General features: G+C 39.9%; 1 protein-coding gene across 4 annotated transcripts in view; it reads right to left on the minus strand.

Moving 5' to 3' along the window:
* ptprsa (protein tyrosine phosphatase receptor type Sa) overlaps positions 1 to 23,157 on the minus strand; it is a 371,836-nt gene that overhangs the window by 253,149 nt on the left and 95,530 nt on the right. The window contains exon 1 of one of the 4 annotated variants that reach the window (XM_088349512.1): positions 4,829 to 5,289. The exons of the other annotated variants lie outside the window; for them this stretch is intronic. The gene's annotated coding sequence lies outside the window, so the exon portion shown is untranslated. Of the gene's footprint in view, positions 1 to 4,828; positions 5,290 to 23,157 lie in introns of those variants that run through there. 4 annotated transcript variants of the gene reach the window in all.

Here is a 23,157-nt window from a genome sequence, read left to right on the forward strand (position 1 = left end):
CTGTTGAACTGCAACAAAATCAATGTTATAATAGAAAATGTTTGGTGCTAAAAGAGAAGTAGTTGTCATAGCATCCAGTAATCTAGCATCGTTGTCCTTGCCATCCTTTTTTTTTATATTTCAGGAAATAATATGTTTCTTACCACAAATGCTAAGGTAGGCAAAATGAACTTCATACAAGTGTCTTGTTATTTGGGTTGCTGGTTCTCAACTGCTCCAATTTTAGGACCCACCGTTCCACCTGGATGACAAGCTGCGACTCAAATCAAGAAAACAGTGCTTTGATGGCAGACACTTTTACACCATTTCTGTATTTCGCATTTGTTTCCTTCTTTGACTCGATCATTGCTGTCACTCTTTTTCACTTCTGCCTTTTGTTATCACTATCTTTCTATAATTATCATGGGCACAAATGGGAAATAAAACCAACAAATCACATTAAAATGAGATGTGGTCTTTTGCAAGCACGCTAATTGACTGAACAGGAATAACAGATCGAGCAGGGCATTATCACCATCTACTGTTAAGGAGTAAAATTGTTTTTTCTTCTTCTTAGCATTACTTTCCTAAGAAAAAGGCTTGTGACCCACTGAAAATGGGTCCGCAACCCACTTTTGCGTGCTGACCTACCAGTTGAGAAACACTGATTTAGTTATTATTTCCTTTAGTTTAAAGTTTACAAAGTAAAAATGGGAATGGAAGACAAGCACGGTAAAGGCTTAAACTTGCTTCTGTTTCTAAACTCTGAAGTCTCATGTTATCAATTATATTCACTCTGTTGGAATCAAACCCCGCTACGTGTTGTGGGAACAAAATTACAAGACTTGTTTTGTCAATATGAGCAGGCAGTGGTTGAATTTGAGTGGGTACTTGTACCCCCAACCTATTTTTCATTCTGTACAAAGGGGGGGGGATGACGCCACACTGTACAAGCCACGTCTCATCCTGTTTTCAAACTGCACTAATTACACCTCATGTTACTGAAAGAGCACTGATTTAGCTCTCTGGGCTTATTAAAATGAATAAACACAATTAGCTGTGAGAGCAACAGCACTGCTGCTGATGCACATAATTTTCCTTTTCCGCTTCCCAATGACACTCACTTTAGGACCAGTGGTTATTAGCTGTGTTGAAGCCACAAACGCTATTGTGACTAATTACCAAGCACTTGATTTCACCCAAATGGCCCCCAATCTGGATTTGATTGAACTGAAAAAAAGCAATCATATAAGAAGTGTGACCATTAAAATCAAAATCAATTGTCTGCTCATATTGTGCTGTAGAAGCTTTGAATAGCCTGTGAAGATGTAAAAGGTGGTCTTTTAATGTTATAATATGCCTCTTAGACACAGTCAACGGATTTTCAATAGTTTACATCACACATTATTAACCTTTATTTCAACCTTACAGGTAAATATTTTATTTAAATCAAGCTAAATAAGGAAGAGCAGCATGGTAGGTGAGTGGTTAGCGCATCTGCTGCACAGTTCTGAGGTCATGGGATCAAATCCAGCTTCAAGCCTTCTTGTGCAGTTTTCATGTTGTCCCCATGGTTGCGTGGGTTTCCTCCAAGCCCTCTGGTTTCCACCCATCCATCCATCCATCCATCCATTATCTGCACCGCTTACCCTCAGAAGGGTCGCGGGAGTGCTGGAGCCCAATGGGAAAAAGATTTTCATATTTGGCATTAAATGTGTTAAGTGGCTTATGTTAACACATGAGTGAATGCAGTTTTACACCTGAAACAACTCTATGCGAAGTCAAAAATATAGTACAGTATAATCTCCTATTAGCCGCTCCGAGAGCTTACCGAACATAAACAAACTGGCTATCGCTTAAAATCTTCCAGGCAACCCATTGTGTATGCGTGCTCCCAGCATGCTCTTCGTGACACCGTCGCAGTTCGGAGACGACAAGAAAGAGAGGTTCCGGCAAGATAGTGGGGAGGAGGAGGTAGCCATCATTTAATCAGCCCATATTAAAGACATTTTAGCAATATTTTTAAAAATGCATGTTTATATCATAGTTTGTGTATTTGGATTATTTTTAAATCACTATGGTTCTTTTAAATCAGAGGGGCAAAATAATACAACTGTCTTTAACCTTTATAGTACAGTGAGGGTGTCAAACAAGCACCTTGCGGGCCGCATGTTAGAGACACCTGCCCTAGACTGTCCACCCACTGAGGTCTCACAAAATTATTTGGGAAACACTGCGCACTATGATTAAATACTCACAAATAAGAGCACAGAAAATGCACTTTAAAAGAAAAAAACATTGAAAATCGCATCAAAATTGCAGTACCGGTCTGAGGAATTGCAAAAAGGTATTTTTTTCCAAAATAATGAAGCCCTACTGCAGGTCGCTTTTCAAGTCAAGACTTCCCAAAGCGCTTTACAGTGTGCTTCACATTTCCCAATAGCGGCCGTGCAGCCATGTAAGGCACTAACCTGCTTATTGGGGGTATTAGGGGTTCAGTGTCTTACCCAAGGACACTTTGACATGTAACACAGAGGAGCCGGGATTCGAACTGCGATCTCTTGATCCCAAAACGAGCGCTCTACCTCCTGAGCCACTGCCGCCCCAACAGTTTGGAATTTCTTACATGAGGGTTGGATCCTCCCCTGTTCTTCTTGCGAGTTCAAAATCTATTGACGTACTCTCTCCTTATTTTCAGTGTCTACTAAACTTTAGGCTTATCACATAAAAGTTGGATTTCGATAAGCTTCTGTTGAATCACGACAAACTTGACAAACAGTTGGCAAAGTCATAATTGCGAGCAAAATGAATTTCAAAACCCAAAGGATGCTCTTCCTTGAAAACGTCTGTTAACTTGACATGAGAAGGCAGTTTTGCAAAAGGCATCAAATGCCGGGTACAATTCAATTAGCTTTTCCTCCAACTCCGAGGGAAGGAGCTCTGGGGAGGAATCAAAAGTTTTTCCTCCAATGAAACAAGTTTTCAAGGATGCAATGTTCTCACTTTTCCACTTTTCATTACCTTCTGCCTGCAAGGCTGCGGTTCATAAATGCATTGATCTGCTGTTTCTTTTCATTGAGACAAGAGATTAATGAAAGAAGAGAAAAAAATCTAGTTGATGGCGCTGTGACCGACAGGAGCTCCGTTGAACTTGTCCCCTTTCGTCTCACTAGCACATTTATTTGACAGTGATCAAGGGGAATAAATCGTTCAATCAAGGGCACATTACAAATCCAGAACAACCCATGAAGTGCAAGCCTCTTTGTGTACATGAATTCTGTTTAGAATAAAGGACAAGAGTGCATCTTGCAACTGTCAACCGGTAACCTAAGGTGACCGATTTTATGTATACAAAAACGCCGGGTGACTGAATTTAATGAGAAAAGGCAAAAGGTAAAAAAGCTAAAAATGTCCACTTCAGTTTGAAATAAAGCATTCCTCGTCTATCCAGCCAATACCTGCAAGCTGGTTGCCATTTCTAGTCGGGAGCTGACCCTGACGCTCACATTTGACCTTTTGTCATTCCAAGACACTTGGTTGTTTTTTTCATTACAGTCAAGGTCTCAAAGTGACCGCGGTTGAGCAACTCTGAATGTCAGCATTGTACCAAATGAGTTACATTTGTCTTTTTATAGCCCACAGTTGCCATTGGGGAAAAGGTCTATGTGTAGCCTGGGGAAAGATTAGCATTCAATGTTGGGATCAAATTAGAATCAATTGCAATTCAATTTGGAATCACTTCAGTTTGTGTGGCTTTAAATTAGGACCATGCCCAGCCTGAGGAGATACTGAAACTTTTTAGTGTGATTCAGCACAAGTTACTTCTCAAAGCAAATAATTGCAATAATCTCTTTGTTGATACGACTAAACCTGGGTTGGTTGGATCCCTTGATAATAGTCTGTAGTTTTTCAAAAATCTGTGCAGCCCTTTGAGACTCTTTGTGATTAAGGGCTACACAAATAAACATGACTTGACTAGTTAACATTTACAGCAGCTGCGGTTTCTTATCGGGTATTATATATAAATAAATAAACACTTAAAATAGCCAAAATTGTCTACATTGGCAGATAGAAACATCTCTTTGAAAATATACTGCATGTTTTGCTAATTTTGGAAGAAAATAGTTCGGAAAATGAAAAGATAATTCAGATATAAAAAGAAAATCTTGAGATTACAAAAAATATATATGTTACACTAAGATGGGCTCCAGCACTGCAGCGACCCTTGTATGGATAAGCGGCACATAAAATGTTTAGGTGGATATACTTTAGTGTTATCAATGGGATGATAATAAATATATTGAAGTGTGTACCCTTGGGAATTGACTTTATGGATTGGCTTTCTGTTAATTAATACAAATGTATGTTTGTTCTCTATGACTTACAGGCAGATCAAATCAACAAAGACTAATTTTCCTAATAATTTATGAAATAAATCTCTATTTGGAAGCAGTACATAAGCTATAATACTTTAAAAAAAAACAAATATATCTAATTTGGATCTACTTTGTGGTTTAATTTATATAGTATAATATTGGATGATGGGCTCCAGCACCCCCGCGACCCAAATGGGGATAAGCAGTGCAGATAATGGATGGATGGACATGTAGGTTCAAATACAAACTCATTTTCCATCAGGTGGTCTGCTTTTTCATTTGGAAATAAAAACTTAGATCTCTTTCTTTTCAGAAAACATTGAGATGAAACACAACCTGTGTTACAACGGTGAACTACTTGGGAGTAACTTTCATTTCAAACTCGCTTTTGCACAAACACGTTATTACGATCAATAAATAGCTCACCGTAAAATCCAATTAATAACTACAGAAGCAAAAAAAAGTTTACTCACTTGAACTCTTTTGTGAAAAGTAAGAAGCGACCAACCCCAACTGGGAAAAGAATCTAAAATCCGTGGCGTTTCTCCGTGGTCGAATTTCTTGAAGTAAAACGATCGTTTGTATCCACAGGATAGATGATAAACGGTAAACTCCAATTTCTGAAGAAGTCAATAACGAACGGAATGTAACGTAGATAAACACATGATTTCCTTCTTCGTCCAGAGGCTCCGAAGCAGAATCTCCTCAGAGAAAGGAACTGAAAAGTATCCCAGACATAAACCGCGGTAATCCATGCGCGACAACGCCGCGCATGAATCTCCGAACGGCTCCTTCTTTTTCTGCCTCTTGCGTTATCTCCACGTCGCAGGTTCGGGGTCTTTTCTTCACGAATCCACTCCGCTCGGACCGACTGGGGGTTGGGAGACAGGAGTCAAATGCGCCCCAGTCCTCACACACGTTCCTCCTCCCCTTCTCCTCCTTTTCTCCCTTAGCCAGAGTGAATGAAAATAAGGATTCCTGTGCTGCGTTCACTGGCTGTACATAAACTGTCGTAGTCAACCGGTTGGTGCGTTCACGAAGCTCCCGCGTTCGTTTTTGTTTCCAATAACCCAACTATTCACATTCAAATAAGAATTACAACTGTTTTTATCATCAATTACAACAACTACGCAGTGAACATTTTATATAAAGATTGATGTGGCGTTACGAAGTGTCCTTGGGTAAGACATTGAACCCCTAATACCCCCAATATGCAGGTTAGTGCCTTACATGGCTGCACGGCATTACTGACAAAAAAAGTGAGTTTCCGTTTGTGGTTACTACATTTCTCATCTCATCTCATTAGCTCCACCGCTTATCCTCAGTAGGGTCGCGGGGGTGCTGGAGCCCATCCCAGCAATCATCGGGCATTGGGCAGGGGACACCCTGAACTGGTTGCCAGCCTATCGCAGGGCACACAGGGACAGACAAGTCGCTTGCTCATTCACACCTAGGGACAATTTGGACGGACCAATCCACCTGGAATGTATGTCTTTAGAATGTGGGAGGAAACTTACGCAAGCGCACGGCGGCGCAGTGGTTAGCGCTTGTGCGGCACAGTTCATGTCATGGGAACCTCCTTCGTGGGTTCAAATCCAGCTCCAGACTTCCTGTGCGGAGTTTGTATGTTCTCCCCGTGCTTGCGTGGGTTTCCTCCGGGCACTCCGGTTTCCTCCCACGTTCCAAAAACATGCATTTCAGGTGAATTGGCCGGTCCAAATTGTCCCTAGGTGTGAATGAGCGAGTGAGTTGTCTGTCCCCGTGTGCCCTGCGATTGGCTGGCAACCGGTTCAGGGTGTCCCCTGCCCACTGCCCGGAGATGGCTGGGATGGGCTCCAGCCCCCCCCGCGACCCTAATGAGGATAAGCGGTACGGCTAATGAGATGAGAGATGAGATGAGACTTACGCAAGCACGGGGTAGAACATACAAACTCCACACAGGAAGTCTGGAAGCTGGATTTGAACCCACACAGGAGGTTCCCAAGACCTCTGAACTGTGCTGCACACACGCTAAACACTGCGCCGCCGTGCTGCCTGGTCACTATATTTCAAAAGTATTTATGTTCATCCCAAAATTACTGACACCAAAAGTAGTGCACTACTCTCATTGTTGGCTACTATCCTGTTGCAAAATGCTCGCATTGAAACTGAGCTCCTAAGACAGCTTGAAGGGACAGTGTGATTTTTTAGTGCCCTCTAGTGGTACAAAAATACATTCATGCAGTAAAAAAATGATTTAAATAATGGGCAAAAATACGTGATTTATCCTCACCAATGTAATTTTTAAAATAATTGGTTGGGAAATTTATATTTCTTTTACATAGTGGAACCCCCACCTAGGTGTCCACCATGTCTGGTGTCTTTCTGCCTGCTGTGACATTCGTTTTTGTTCACATTAGACCACAGTGCTATCTAGCGGTCAAATATTTCACACTTGGGCTTTAAAAATAGCTGCATATTAAAGTAATAATAAAGGAAAAATGAGAAAATGTCATACCTGTCAACCTCCACGGCTCCATGCCCGTACAAACTGTCGTATTTTCCGGTACAAAATACAAAATAATCGTAAACCATATTTTTTTTTTTTTCTCGGAATGATGCATGATGGGAAATCCCCAGGCGGCAGACACATGCAATTGACAAATTTTCGTTTTGCCGTACAGATTTCCTTGTACGTCGTACTCGTCTTAAAATGCATAAAAAAACGTACTTTGTACGGCAAAACCGTACAGGTTGACAGGTATGAAATGTGTACACCAGCCTGTAAAAGCAGAAAACCCCTCATATTTCTTAGTTTATGAAATCTCGAATGATTGCAAACGAACTTTTTGTCGTGATTATTCATTGCCCTCACCTGTGCCCGCTTGTTTGGCGTCAGCTGCTGCTTGTTGCCTGATTGGTTCCCCTCCTTTTTAAACTCAGTACCACATTCACTCCTCAGTCTGTCAGCAAACCTCCGCATATGCAAGGCAGGCACTATTTTGACTCTGGCTCCCGTCTGTCCTGTCCTCACCTGTATCCTGCTCCTCTGTCCCTGACTTCCCGATCGTCTCCGGCTAGTTGACCCGTTCTGATCACCAACCACGCTCTAATCTCCCGCTCCAGCTACTTGACTCGTTTTGGGACATCGACCACGCTCCGATCTCCCTCTCCGGTTACTTGACCCGTTTTGGCACACCGACCACGCTCCGATCGCCCGTCCCGGCAACTCCACTCGTTTTCGCATTCCGACCATGCTTCGATCCCGTGAGCTCCTTGCTCCTCCTGCCCAACTAGCACCGGAGCACTGTCGTTTGTTTCCCCGCACCTGACTTCCTTGATTCTACAATAAAGCTTTGTGTGAAACGTTATGGGTATTGTATTTTCAACGGACGGTGTTGTAATTTTCATGTTGACATGGTTATATTTGCATTTTTGTTACATTATTGCTTTTTTGGTTTGACACTCTTGATTTTTGGGGGGAATAGAAAAATATATTTTGGTTCTTCCCTGCAAAAGTTTGAATTGCAATTATTTATTATAAGTTAGACTGGCTGGCAACCAGTTCAGGGTGTCCCCTGCCCACTGCCCGGAGATGGCTGGGATGGGCTCCAGCACCCCAGCGACCCTACTGAGGATAAGTGGTGCAGATAATGGATGGATGGATGGATATTGTAAGTTAAAAAATGTACTGCCTAAAAAATTGAGTATAGTAAAACTATAAACTAATGCAAAGGGAGTGGTGGGGGGTCATTTTGAAATGATCATGACAATTCTAAACAAAAAGTATGGGTATTTATACTACTTGGATCGCATCTATACCAAAATTCGAGATATCGCCCACAACTACTATAAATGACTTGAGTAGAGCTTACATTGGGGGACAAAGCAGCCTCTGATTAGCTGTTTCAATTTAAATCTAACCAGTCACAATTGTTTCTTGTCACGGAAAAGAAAGGGGGAGTCCCCACATCTAATATACCGACGTAGCATAGTGTGGCTAAGGCTATACTCAAAGGCAAGACAATCGTCCATTAAAATCGACAAATGCTCACCTGAACAACACAACCTGGCTGTGAGAAAGTCAATGGAACATTCAGGATGAGCTACAGAACGACTGAAAAGGGGGTGGGGGTCATTCCATAGAGAGAGATACAATTTATGAGTGCATTAAATGAACGGTCCAATCGAAGGGAATGCGTGGCTATATTTTATATGAACTTTTCGAAGAATGCGAAAAGCAACGGATGGGAGGTTGCGGGGTTGGGGATCTTTACAGCAGGAGTCTCTGCATTTGGCAGGAAGCCAAGCGGGCCTCCACTGTCCTCTATCTGCTTTTTATTCAAAATCCAGCGTGACATGTAACACACCATTAGGTTTTGTAAAAAGGACACCGGGGGCCCTGATCAATGTAACCACTATCCCCCTTAAAACAAGTACAATATATTTCGGACTGTAAGGCGCACCCAAAAACTCAGAAGAGGCCAGAAGTTTGAATGTGCGCCTTATCTCATGGTGCGCCTTCTATGAGGACAAAATTAAGAATGTTTTACCACAGGGGTCGGAAACCATTTTGACCCTACTATATATTCTATGAAAATTTTCAGCAAAAACACCAAACCTGCTCTCCGGACAAAATCTTTCAGCGTGTTTTATTTCACTGTGTGACTTTAAATGATTTGATTACATTAATGAAATAAAAATAAAGCCAGAGCTTGTGTCCCATATCAACAAATATATCAATTTAAAGTTGTCTCCCTCCCACAGCTACATAAGATCATTGAGGCTCATTTTGACATTCATATAAGGTGTAAGCTAAGGTGAAAGAGGTTTTTTTGTAAAAATGTCAGATAATACTGCAAACGAGGATACTGAAGTATTTACCTTCGGTGCAGACGTCGCTTAGAAAAGAGGAGTGCGCTGTTTGCATAGCTCCACCCACTTGTTTTTTCCTCTGAGACTATCAGAGTGCAGGTGCATTTATACAGATACTTGATTACACACAGGTTGATTCCATTTCTCATCGTTAGTCATTTAGATCAACATTGAATCATTCAGAGATCCTCACAAAACTTCTGGACAGAGTTTTCTGCATTGAACATAAAGGGGCTGAATCATTTTGCACACCCACTTTTTCGTTTTTTATAAGTTAAAATTTTTTAAAATATCCAATAAAGTGTGTTCCACTTCATGATTGTGTTCCACTTATTGTTGATGCTTCACAAGAAATTACAGTTTTATATCTTGATTCTTGAAGAAATGTGGCAAAAGGTCACAAAGTTCAAGGGGGCCAAATAGTTTCGCAAGCCATTCTATACTTTTCACCAATTGCCGACTGTCGTAACCTTTTAATCAGTGTGTTCCGTAAATTGGATCAGTGCATTTTCTGAAAAAAAAATATATTTTTTGGCAAATGCTGTTAGTCATTTAACTGTGGAACAGTGAAGATTGTATTATTTTAGAATTATTCATTCAGTTTAAGTGCGTATATTGTCACTTTTCAATTTTTTTGAGCAAGCTTTGCCCTCACAGTTGTTTTAATTCCATGTGCTTCATATGTGAAAAAAATATCACGGAAGACTAAAAGACACAAAAGACTCATGGCTGTGCATCTTATAATGCGGTGCACCTTTTAGTGCGGAAAATACGGTATGTATGCTACATAGGGTTTTATTTACACCTCAGACCCTTATTTATACAGGCCGGTAAATCTTTACAGGAAACCAGAGATCTGGTTGTCATTTCCCCGGCGGTCTAAGCCTTAACATGGTAAATTTCACACTGGTAGGGAAATGCACTGTGTGACCGAGGTTAGCGCTTGGGAAGGATAAAAAGAGCACTTAGCGCTTGACATGTGCAATCCATAACAGAATAATGAGACTGCTCTACAGTGGAAGCTCGCTAATGCTCCGGCACGACTTTTTTGTTTTGCTAGCGAGTGTTCATAAACGCCATGTAAAAATACGCAGCATGGAAGATACGTAGAGCGCTCAAGGGAGAGCGCTCAATCTTTTGCCTCGTGTTACAGATGCGTGTTACAGATGCGTGTTACAGATGCGTGTAACACCGTGTTACTTCATGAAGATGCTTCAAGTTAGATAGCAAGCTGCCGGTTCCTTTTTTTTAACCACTCTGCCCTGAAGATGCTTTCAGAAAACACAATCCTAATTCCATGAAGTGAACTGAATTTATGACCCAACCTTGGTGGGACGCTGATGACGTGGTGTTCAGATCCAATCCAAGGAAGTCATGCTTGACTTCAGGAGGGCAAGCACAAAACCAGCCCCACTCATCCTAAACGGAAATGTGTGGAAAGAGTCCACGCCTTCAAACTCTGACGACCCTCCCTGGTCTGCCAACACCAGAGCTGTGGTGGAGAAGGCCAAGCAGCACTTGCTAGGGGTTCTCAGGAGGAACAGAAGCTGCTGGTGTCCTTCTACCTAGCCAGAGCATTCTGGCATACGGCATCATCGAGTGGCATGCTGGGAGCAAGGCAGTGGACAGAAATAACTAAAAGAGAGTAATCAGCATAGCCCAAAAGATTATCAGATGCTCTTTGCCCAGTCGAGAGGACATTGCGATACAGTAGCAGAACCATTACAAGTATAAAAGACGATTCCCACCCCAGCCACCATCTCTTTGACCTGTTGCCCTTCGATAGGATCCCCTCAAAACTAGAAAGATCAGGCTCTAAGACAGCTTTATTCCCAAACGAATGAAACAAACTTTGAAAAAATATCTTGCGAATTATTTTGGGGGGTTTTCTTTTGTTGTTGTTGCGAAATTACTAAAAATATGTACTATTGCACGAAACTGTGAAAATATATGCCATGTGAATTATACCCATCCATCCATTTTTTTTGCGCCACTTATCCTTAGTAGGGCTTTGGGGGTGCCGGAGCCCATCCCAGCTATCTTCGGCCATTGGGCAGGGGACACCCTGAACTGGTGGCCAGCTAATCTCAGGGCACACAAGGACAGACACCCATTCACTCGCCCATTCATACCTTGGGACAATTGCGACCGGCCAATTAACCTGACATGCATGTTTTGGAAATGCGGGAGGAAACCGGAGTGCCTGGTAGAAACCCATGCAAGCACGGGGAGAACATGCAAACTCCGCACGGGGAGGCTGCAGTAGCTGGACTAGAACCCACATATATTCAGATATTACGTGATTTTTAAAAAATATTTTCCTTCATCTATATTTATTCATGCATGTGTTTTCTATATATGGCAGGATCAGTCCTCCATAGGGATCACCTCTGTGATCTGTAGTCCATTTCACACAAAGTGTAGTAACACTAAAATGAGTGAACACTGAGTTTTCCATTTTACAAAGCAGATTTAACTCAAACCACCAAAAAGGGGGTAACTCTCACGGTTTCAAAAAGAAAAGACACTTGAGATCTTGGCCAGTTACCATAGAAACAGTGTCTTCTATGTGCGACCTCTTCTCAAGGTTTCTTAATTTTCCTCATGCTGAGTTTTTTGTAGGTTACAGATGAGGGATCTTGTAATGGTGGCCTGTATCGTCCTTTGGGACTTTTTGTGATCAAGGGCTGTGCGAATAAATTGGACTTCAAAACTAACCTGTTTGGTTGCAGGATTATCCTCAATGAACCTCGGGATTTTCTCAGTTTCAGCTTGCTTTACGCCACACACAGGTTTTGATTTTCTCCTTTACTCAGTCAGCTGGTGATATTTCGCATTGCATGATATTATTTTGCTTACTTTTATCTGAAAAACAATCGTCAATATAAGAAGACCACTAATTTCACCAAAATTAAAAACATTAATGAGCTTCTTGGTCGGGATCAAAAACGGGTCGTAACCCGGGACGGGAGAGCACACATCGTCGGGGTCAAAAAACAGGTCGTAGTCGGACACAAACAGGGAAATAAGCTTGCCTTGTAGAAACAGAGGTTCGCTGACAGACTGACCACAGGCGAGTGAAAGGACTGAGCTTAAAAAGGACGGGGAACCAATCAGGTAGCCCGCAGCGGCTGGTGCCAAACGACCAGTAATCAATTTCAAATACTGTTCTTTTGGATTGAAAATTCAAAAGTGAAATGTACTAAAATGTTTGCCATTAACCATATATTAATTCATATTCTTTCTTATTTTTCACGGAAAAAAATATTTCCAAAAGACCATAAGAAAAAGTCATCCTTAAATGGTTCAAAATCATCTTTCAATGGGGGCAGCACGGCGGCGCAGTGGTTAGCGCATGTGCGGCACAGTTCATGTCATGGGAACCTCCTGCTACCGGCCTTCCTGTGCGGAGTTTGTATGTTCTCCCCGTGCTTGCGTGTGTTTCCTCCGGGCACTCCGGTTTCCTCCCACATTCCAAAAACATGCATTTCAGGTGAATTGGCCGGTCCAAATCGTCCCTAGGTGTGAATGAGCGAGTGAGTTGTCTGTCCCCGTGTGCCCTGCGATTGGCCGGCAACCAGTTCAGGGTGTCCCCTGCCCACTGCCCGAAGATGGCTGGGATGGGCTCCAGCCCCCCGCGACCCTAATGAGGTTAAGCGGTACAGCTAATGAGATGAGATGAGATCTTTCAATGGGACCAGATTCTTTTTATTTTCAACTAAGAAGGCAATTAGCATTTACAAAAAAAAAATAATTAGGCACTACACATCTGATCCGTGCAAAAAATTCAACAAAATCACCGCATCTTGATTTTTTAAAATTTTGAATAAATACTTAACTTACACAAGTTATCACAAAGCCATTTCTTCTCAAGTATTAAAAGTAACCATCAATTATGAACACATTCTATTTTTCCTTATAAACAAAGAAAAAACATAAAATGGGTCTCACATTATGATTTTTTCATGTGTAATTTTAAATATTAAAACACAAAATATTAAAATGAGAACATCCACCCTCCATGTACTACAATAGCTTTCATTTTAAATGTTTTATTATTTTATTTTCAAAATATATAATAAACATTTTAAGGCTCGTAATTCTTTTTTTATTTTCAGTAATTAATAATGTTTGAAAAACCTAATACAAATATTGGAACGTAAGATTCCTTTGAAATCGGTGGTGCAGAGAAAAATATATGCAGGGAAAAGAAAATGACATCAGGAAAGGAATATAATTGGAAAATGATTTTCTGCGTCTATGGGGACTCAATATTATAAAAAAAAGTAAAAAAGTTACCTTTAAAGTTAAATCATTTTGTTGTTCATTGGAATATCTAATCCAATGAACAATAACATAATTGGACAGTACTGAAGTTATTTGTAGAAGAAAGTTTATAAATTACACTACTTGTATTGAATTGGATTTGTTCTTGAGTTATACAGTAAATAAATAAAAGTTTCTACTTCGCAGAATTTCACAGTCCTAGGTAGCTTTTGCCCCCCCAATAACCTTGATAACAGAGGGATTTCTGTATATTTTCTCCGTAGCGCTCACCGTTTCAGACATCTTTTAAGTCCATTGAAATTGTTTAAAATGTTATTGAAATTAAAGCAAAATCAGACAAATAATGTATATTATGCAAAATGTTTCACTAACATGACAGTCAATATTTGATTTTTCATTCTAGTGGTTAAAATTGAATCTGTCCCGGTCAAACCGGGACATCTAACAATGTATGATTCCCTTAAGGCAGCATAAAGGGAACTGATATCACAAAAGTAATTGCTAAAATGTCAAGTTGTTGACCACAAGGTGAGTAACCTAAGATGAACTACACAATGAGCACTGACTCCTTCCTCATTGTCCTCTCCTTTCCTGCGCGTTCATCAATGTCACCTATAGGCGATGACGCACAATCACCTCCGATAGCAGCAGGCCATCGCTCACGACCGTCTCTGGAGGCGACAACCTGCTTCCAGAAGCCATTCTCATAGACGTTACATCACCTCATTCCAAGTGCAATTAAAAACACAGGCATGTGTCAGTCTGTGGCCCTCCAGGGTGTCGAATATGAGTTTTGTTAAAGGTCTGCTTTATTTGACATCTGTTGCTTTTGCTGGCATGGAACAAGAAGATCGGCTCATTTTATGGATTATCTTTGAATACAGTGGTACCTCTTTGTAGGAGCATCTTTAAACGTGAGAATCTCGATATACGATTTATGGAAGAAAAATCTTGCTTCGCATTTTAAGCCATGTGTAGCAACTGTCTTTTTTTTATCAGTTTTCCATACCTGTCAACCTCCACAGCTCCATGCCTGTAGAAACTGCCGTATTTTCCCGTACAAAAAAAAAATAATCGTACACCATTTTTTTTTTAACGGAATAATGCATGATGGGAAATCCCAAGGCGGCAGACGCATGCGATTGACAAATTTGCGTTTTTCAGTACAGATTTCCTTGTACGTCGTACTCGTCTTAAAATGCATAAAAAACATACTTTGTATGGCAAAACCGTACAGTTTGACAGGTATGGTTTTCTGTACTGCTGCTGCCACGCTATTTGTAGAACTGCGACTCCACCTCTTGCTTCTCACCATCCATTATCCCCACCCAATTAGTTAGTATTAAAGCATCCAGTTTTTGTTTTGTTTTGCTTTTCTCTCCCGTTTTTTTCTCATTTTTATCCCTCACATGCGGCCTCCAACAGATTGGTATTTTGGTGAGGCCAGGTCCTGGGGCAAGTTAGACAGAGGCCTCTATACACATACACATGTAGGACTAATTTTGCTATACACACCATGTAGAAGGGGTATGCAATCCTTGCAATTGATTGGTTGGAGCTGAATAGTTACTTCAGGACTTGCTGCGACTGGGGGGAAATTTGTTTGGTAGTTTAGAAGGTTCTCTTTCTAGCTGTTTTATTAAGTTATTTTCTTTGTAATACTTCCACTTATCCCTGGGTCTGGACCTAAGAGGTTTGTTGAAGTTCCTGTTCTTTGATCCTATTTTCATTCAATACACCCACCTTTTTGTTACACCATTAGCTTGTGCTGACTCCATTCTTTAGTCCAGCACACTGAGGTTCCCATCAACTTATTCTTGTTACGCTTTATATTATACCAGGGAAAACATAGAGCTTATGGGTTGTAACTGCATAGGACAGAAGATCCAGTTGACGAGCACTCCCGGGTGCTACCAATCATGACCGCTCTCCGCTTGTGACTGCTTATCGCCCGCATAAGCTCGTTCCAATTAGCACAAGCAAACTACTACAGGCAAAAAAACGAAATAAAAAAATTGTGCTGTAAATGTTTTGTGTGTAAATTCATTTAAAGTTATAGTAACTTTTTTTTTAGGTTCATGTAAGTGCTCATGAAGCAACAGTCTCCTGTTAACCTTATTGATGTTAGAATGGATATGGAGTCGCAAGTCATGCCCCACACAAAGAGGGCGTGGTTAAATGGAGCCCGTATCGAGGTCTTTCTCGTTTTTTCCTCACGTCACATGACCGAAGGCAAACGAGGCCCAGTTTTTAGTGCTCACGTGACTGACTCGTGTCGTGAATCGCGCTAAATAAATAGGCTTGAAAACCCAGGAGGAGTCCTGCGCATGACCGTCTGATGTCAATCTTGGATCATTGCTGAGTTACTTCGACTACTTGAGAATCGAGCAAACCGAAAAGCGAAGGACTTCAATTTGGGAGAGTTTTGAACAGATATCTCCCAACAAGGTCTAAACAAACATATATATAATTAAGCACAGCTTAGGTCTCTATATTTATGATCACACACTTTTTGTGTGTGTCGTACAGAATATAACGTAATAATTATAATTCATTATAAAATAAATGTAGTAACAATTGTCACATATTTTATTCCTCAATAAAAATCAATAAAATGCACTATTCCCTTTAACAAATGTGTGTTCAAGTTACACAAGTACGCAAAGTTACTGAACATAGAACTGACAAATATACGGATAATATTTAACGGACAAAACTTCCATAATTTTTTGCACATATTTACTGGTTTGTTGCCTGTTAACCACATAACATCTGTGTTAAATCAAATGACCAGCAGATGTCAGAACTGCTAAATGAGCTATTAAATGAGGCCTCGATTGATCGGGCTTTTGGCAAAGCAATTGGCCCAAAAGACTTGATACATTCACGGGGCTTCATACCGCCATCACTAGTTAACCTCACCAAATTTCTTCTTATATTAAGCTTTATTTAACCTTTCAAACACAACACAGCGCACATGTACCCAAAGCAAGACGGACTACCCTGGCATTGTGGGCAGTGACTGAGAAACTTCGGATCAGAGCTCAAAAAGACTTTTTTTTATTTGTTTTTTGCTATTACACATATGGAAATGATCAAAACACGTATATAATAACGGGATAATGTATACGTTGATAGGTATGCGAAGTGTCACTTCTCTTAGCACTTGACACCGTGACTGCCTCCTTGATAAGTGCTCATAAAAAAACCCATATTTTATCTTATTTATCTGATTAATGTATTTTTTTTTTATGTTTCTTGAATACTTGAATGTGTTTTGTGTGATCAGAAAGATGTGTTTTCCAGCTATTTAGGATTCATTTAGATGCGTTTACATCAAGCTCCAGGGCTCCATGCCCTTACAAACTGTCGTATTTTCCCTTACAAAATACAAAATAATCTTACACCATATTTCTTTTTCAAACGTGTTTATTTATGTAGTTTAGCATGTTATATTGTACATGTGTTTCGTTATATCATATACATTGTTAATTAAGATTTTGTTGTGAGATCCTGAGTTGCTCGACATGAATGAGGTTTATTATAAATAAAAGTTCAAAAATTAAGTAGCTTGGACGTTCATTGTAGAAGGAAAAAATACATGCAAATATAGTTAAGTAGAATAATACATTTTCTTATTCAAATTATGAATTCATTTTCTGCATTAAATTACTGTTGGTAACATACTGATTAAAGGGATAACCACAAACCTGTCATTTTTTATTTTCTCATTTTATACTTCTTCTTTTTCTTAACTTCTTTATACAACATAATAGTTCGTAATATAATGCATCAAAGCAAGTGAGCCGTTTGAGAGACGGCTCTTTTTAATGAGTTGAGCCGAAAAAGCCGGTTCACTAAAAAGAGATGGACTTCCTTTCACTACATCAAACCGCTCGCTTCATTTGCAACGAAAAAAACGAGATAGAGGCTTCTGCGGCAAACTCGTTTGACTTGATTGATTTGCCGTTTTGTGATAGTCGGTGTATACCGGATGGTACCCATAGTTGACAATTTTGTGTTTTTCCGTACAGATTTTCTCGTAGGTCGTACACGTCTTAAAATGCATAATAAACATACTTTGCACGCCAAAACCGTACAGGTTGACAGGTATGCATTCAGGAGGACAGGAATGGACCAATTTGTTTTTAATTGTTTTATACTAGGCAAATCCACTCATTCCACGAGCATTTCTAGCCACGAGCACAATCCTGGAACAAATGAAGCTCGTCTGAAGAGGTACCACTCTCTATGGAGAGTAGTACATTCGGTTTTTGCTTACCTATCTGAAACGCACATGGTGTACCCACAGTACACAAACATTGCACACAAACTAAGTCAGACTGACGGCTATTAGAGTGCAACGAGGCACCCTCTTATCACCCAACGTGATAAAGATCTACAAAGCTATTGGGGGAGATTATAAATTCATTACCTTGATACAGAAGTGAACACTCGGACGGACAGGAGTGTGACAACAGAGATTGGAGAGCACAGCAAGGGCAATGGGACGAGCAAGGATATAAAACTGACGGAATAAAATGAAATCATTGCCGCCTACTAAAATGAGATCATGGGGCTGGACATATGGAGACACTTTACATCTAAGGGTAGCACACCAAATCTAAAAGACATAATTTCATGAAGCAACCAAAAAGGTTCTTATTAAGTAAAAAAAAGGAAATAATACAAAGGAACTCATAATTAAGGCCAAAATATAGTTCTCCAAGGTAAAAAAGAAATACAGTAATCCCTTGATTTTTGCGAGGGTTACGTTTCAAAACATCCGTAGAAGGCCAAAACCCACGAAGTAGAAGCCATCCATCCATCCATTATCCTAGGTTGGGTTGCGGGGGTGCTGGAGTCCATCTCAGCTGTCCTCAGGCAGTGGGCAGGGGACACCCTGAACTGGTTTCCAGCCAGTCGCAGGACTCACAGAGACAGACAACTCATTCGCTCAATCACAGCTAGGGGACAATTTGGACCGGCCAATTAACCTGGCATGCATGTTTTTGGAATGTGGGAGGAAACCAGAGTGCCTGGAGGAAAACCCACACAACCACGGGGAGAACATGCAAACTCCACACAGGAAGGTTTGATCCCATGACAAACCAAACAATTAGGCACTATACATCTGATTCATGCAAAAAATTCAACAAAATCCCCGTATCTTCCATCCATCATCTGCACTGCTTATCCTTAGTAGAGCCCATTCCAGCTATCTTCGGGCAGTTGGCAGGGGGACACCCTGAACTGGTTGCCAGCCAGTCGCTGGACACATTGAAAAACTCACTCCCTCATTCACACCTAGGGACGATTTGGACTGGCCAGTTAAGCTGCCATGCATGTCTTTTAAATGTGGGAGGAGTGCCTGGAAGCAACCCACCTAAGCGCGGGGAGAACATGCAAACTCTGCAAAGGAAGACTGGTAGCTGTATTTGAATCCATAACCTCAGAACTGTGTTGCGGACACACTAACCACTCATCTGCCATGCCGCCCATTTTTAATTTATTTAGTTATTTATTCATTTATTTGTAAAGACAAACCCAATTTATGGCCTCAAGTATTTAACCAAAAATTCTGTACATTATAAACTTTTTTCTTTTTTTTCTTCATCTTTTATCACAATATACTTCTGTACTGTCGAATAATGATTTTAAAAATGATGTTTCCAATTTATTCTAGAATTTTCTGGATTAAGGATCCGATCCACTTTTATATACATGATACTTTTCTGCCATCATGTAGACGTCATGGCAAACTGCATTTATCTATGGGTTCAGTCCGACAGAAACCAAAAGCCACAGGAAGCCACTAGGGAGTGCCAAAGACTCGCTTGTGGCTCCTGAGGAGGTTTGGCGGGTGTAGAGGTCCATTTTTGTTGGCCATAGAAAGCATATTTCTCTGTTTAGCCAATCAGAAGCAGAACACAATGCACGATGAAAACCTGTTAAGTAGCGAAACTGTTATACAGCAAGGGATTACTGTGATGCCATGTTTTACTATTGTTGATGTTAAATCTCTTCTGCTTTCTTGATGAAATAGTGTTGCTGCTACAGTATGTTTCTGAAGAGACTTTCTCACCCTTCCTTTCTCCTTCAACTCCCTTCCTAATGTCCACTCTCAATATGGCTTATCCCCCCCAACCACTCCACCTCCCTCCTCCAAAAGTGTTTCCCCTCCAACACTATTGCACTTGGCTGACTTTTAAAAGCAGGTGGAAAAGAGTGCTGCTAAATAAAGTCTACAATATTTTTGCAGAGAGAAAAACAGAGGGAGAGTGTCAAATTACCACTCTTGACTTTTGGTCCTGTGCAGAAATATGCATTTGATTGAATAATCTGACATGTGGAGGAAAGATTATAATCCTACTGTTATGACGAGTCCAAAACTAAGAGTCTCCTGCAAATAATCAGCCAGTATTTTCAATACTACGCCAACTGGTGGACAAGGCAAAGGGCAAGACCACACAACATAATAATAAATAAATAAATACAGTACCACTTTTATCTAAATCAGCGTTTTTCAACTAGTGGGTCAGGACCAATGTTCCCTCTAATCTTCCACGGGTCTGAGCGTGCACACAATGTCGGCAACTAAATCATTATCAAACATGTCCAAAACTTGACATCAAGTTACATTTTGCTGAGTTTCCGGCAATGCAAAATTATTTTTCACTTTTGAATGAATTGACTTATGTACTATTGCAAAGGTTGTACGGCCTACAAATGTCATTTGTTTTTACAACAATTCTTTCACAAGATTTTCATTTCTTTCTTTCCTGGCATCTTTTGTCGCATAATATTAACATTTTTGGGGGCTTATTTAGTCGGTTGCAAGATACAGAACTGTATTTCATCATTCAAGTACAATGTTGGCAACAAGATTGACTTGGTATTATTGGAAATTATTTGAATGCAACACAAACGTTTTCTTATTTTTCCCTGTTTTTTTCTATTTTTTTTAATTCCTTTAAAAAAATATCTCATTTTTCATTACTTTTTCATTTTGGTATTTTTTTCTTTTTTGTTCTATTCCCCCCCTTCCTTTGAGTCATTTTGTGCACAATTGTACATAATATTTGGTCATATACGAATGAAAGAAGCAAAAACAACCTGAAGAGCCGTTTAGGACCCGAAAGAGTCGGTTCCTTTTAGTGAGCCGAGCCGAAGAAGCCGGTTCTCGAAAACCTCTACTGACTTTACTCAACTTCGTTCTACTTCAAACTTGACTTCAAAATACCGCATTTAGAACACAGCGTCAAGGAAACCCGTGTATTTTTACCTTCATGCACTGTAACTTTGACTTAATTCGCTTCTTAATTAGCAATTTTCGAGCCCTCATTTTTGTGAGCTGGCTAGATTTTCTTGTGCGCGGAAAAGCTCTGGGTAGTGCGCAATTGCGCACACACGCAGCTTAGAGGGAACATTGGTCAGGACCCAAAAGTGGGTCGCAGAAGGGTCGGAGAAGAAAAATCTTGATCTTGATCCCTTCTATCTTACACTTTTGTTTTCTTTTGTGACATTAATGACACATTTCTGCTAACTAATAAATACACCTACCTAATTTAGTGTAACATTTTGTGTGGTCATTACGTTTTTTCAAATTAAAAATGGGGCAACACGTTTTGGATTTTCTCCCAAACTAGAAGTTGTAGCATTACACCCAACCCTCACAATGCTGTTGAACTGAATCTTAATTGATTGCATCATGCACGGTACTTATAATGAATTTTTGTCTTTGAGCCAAGTGTTTTTACTGTTTAAGTGCTTAGTATAATGGTAGTCCGTAGTCTGTGCAGCTCTTTGAGACATGACTTGACTTGACTTCTACCTGTTCAGGCAATCAGGGAATTTGAAAGGGACCTCATTTCATTTTATTGTGATCTTGTTGGTTTTATTGATTATATCTGCCCAAACTAATGGGTCCCAAAAAAGTTTGTGATAAGGGGAGGGAAAAGTAGAAAACAGTGACAAACAATGATTAAGTCAAAGAGGGAAATGATGGCAATGTACAAAAAAGGTGTACGATTACTGCCATTGAAGTGCAGCTGGAAGATTTAGTAAATTGTTTTTAAGTGTTATATTTGTAGATTTTCACTGGTTTATTAATCTTAATAACTATATACTTAAATCATTATCGATATTTTGGTAGTTATTTTGAAGCAGTTTTAGGGGGTTGCTTGTACACATAGTCGAGTTTATACAGTAAAGTAATTTGTTTTTTGGAAAAAAAAAGTGCATACATTCTACTAAATGCTTCAAACTGCACGATCATTTTGTTGGATACATTTAAAAAGTCGATTTTTTTCTTGACTTGTGTCGTAGCTTGTCATTAAAGTGTAATGATGGGTCCTGAAGGCAAACCAGTTTTAGAACCAAAGATCTAAATAACAGTGCTTTGGAGGGCTTAAATAGATCCGAACTGTGGTGTAGTTCATACCACTTCTGTGACACTTTGTCTCATGCCACAGCGGCACAAAATTTACAGCATTGGTAAATGAGGAAAATCTATAATTATACCTAATGTTGACATGAAGGTATGAGATGGACTCGCTTGAGTTTTGTGGGATTGCATTCCACTCATTACTTGGCCTTAAAATAAAGACAACCACGTCAAACTATTCTAAAACTAATTTATACACAGAACACGGCCATTAAAAATAATGAGTTTTTGTTCTTCCAGTTTACTATCTTATATTGGGATTACTTTAATGGAATTATGTTCTTGTTGCTGTTTTTATTCTGGTGCTTAAGTGTTTATATGTACTGTAGCTATAGCCAGGTTTAAAATAATACAATTTATGGTGGCACATGTGGTCAAAATAATCACAAATAAACATTTGCTGTAATGCTGGTTTTAAGACAACTAAGATTAAACATAAAGTATGTTTAAGGCATGTATAAGTAACCTGTATAGTTTTGTACAAAAAAAATACACGTTTCATGAAATAATATGCTCTATAAAGATAAAGTTGAGCAACTTACTTTAGGAACATACGCTTCAAGAGGTCCTCCTCCGTGGTAAAAAGTTGCCGAAAAAACGATTCCAACTATTTTCTCAACCACATCAAGCTTTCTTATTCCACTTTCATTTCAAAAGAAACGGCTGGCCTCTTCTTTACAATTTACACCAACCATATTGAAAGGATTCACAAGGTATTAAATAATAAAAATGTCAAAGTTCTTAGCACGCTGGAGATACAGTATAGTAGGTTTACACATGAACTAAGAAGAGGAAGCCGGATGTCTTCTTCAGGGTGGACGCTGGGTGAGCTCTCACAGCGCCACACACCAGTTGCGGCGTAAAGAAGCACTACAGTACTGTCCTTTACACAGAAAAAGGTGCACAGTGCAAAATCTAACATACAGCAATGTCTTGATATTTTTCAACATCCCGGAAAAAAACCTTTATATCTACCGTTTTTTGCAACTCGAATGTTCGTGAGTAAGGGGGCGTCCGTACTAAAAAAAATAGCAAAATTATTTGCCATTACAACGGAAGAATTCTACTTGAAAATGTTTGTTTTACCTATTTTCCTCCATATATTCCTCACTTTTTTCTCAAGGTTTTAAACGCACTATTTGTCGTTCACAATCATACTTTGATCTTCCTAGATTTTAAAATAGCCACTTGAATCACATGTCCACACAATACACT

Source organism: Urocampus carinirostris, chromosome 12, assembly GCF_059441175.1.
Source record: "Urocampus carinirostris isolate Australia breed hairy pipefish chromosome 12, RoL_Ucar_1.0, whole genome shotgun sequence".
Classification (NCBI taxonomy): Eukaryota; Metazoa; Chordata; class Actinopteri; order Syngnathiformes; family Syngnathidae; genus Urocampus; species Urocampus carinirostris.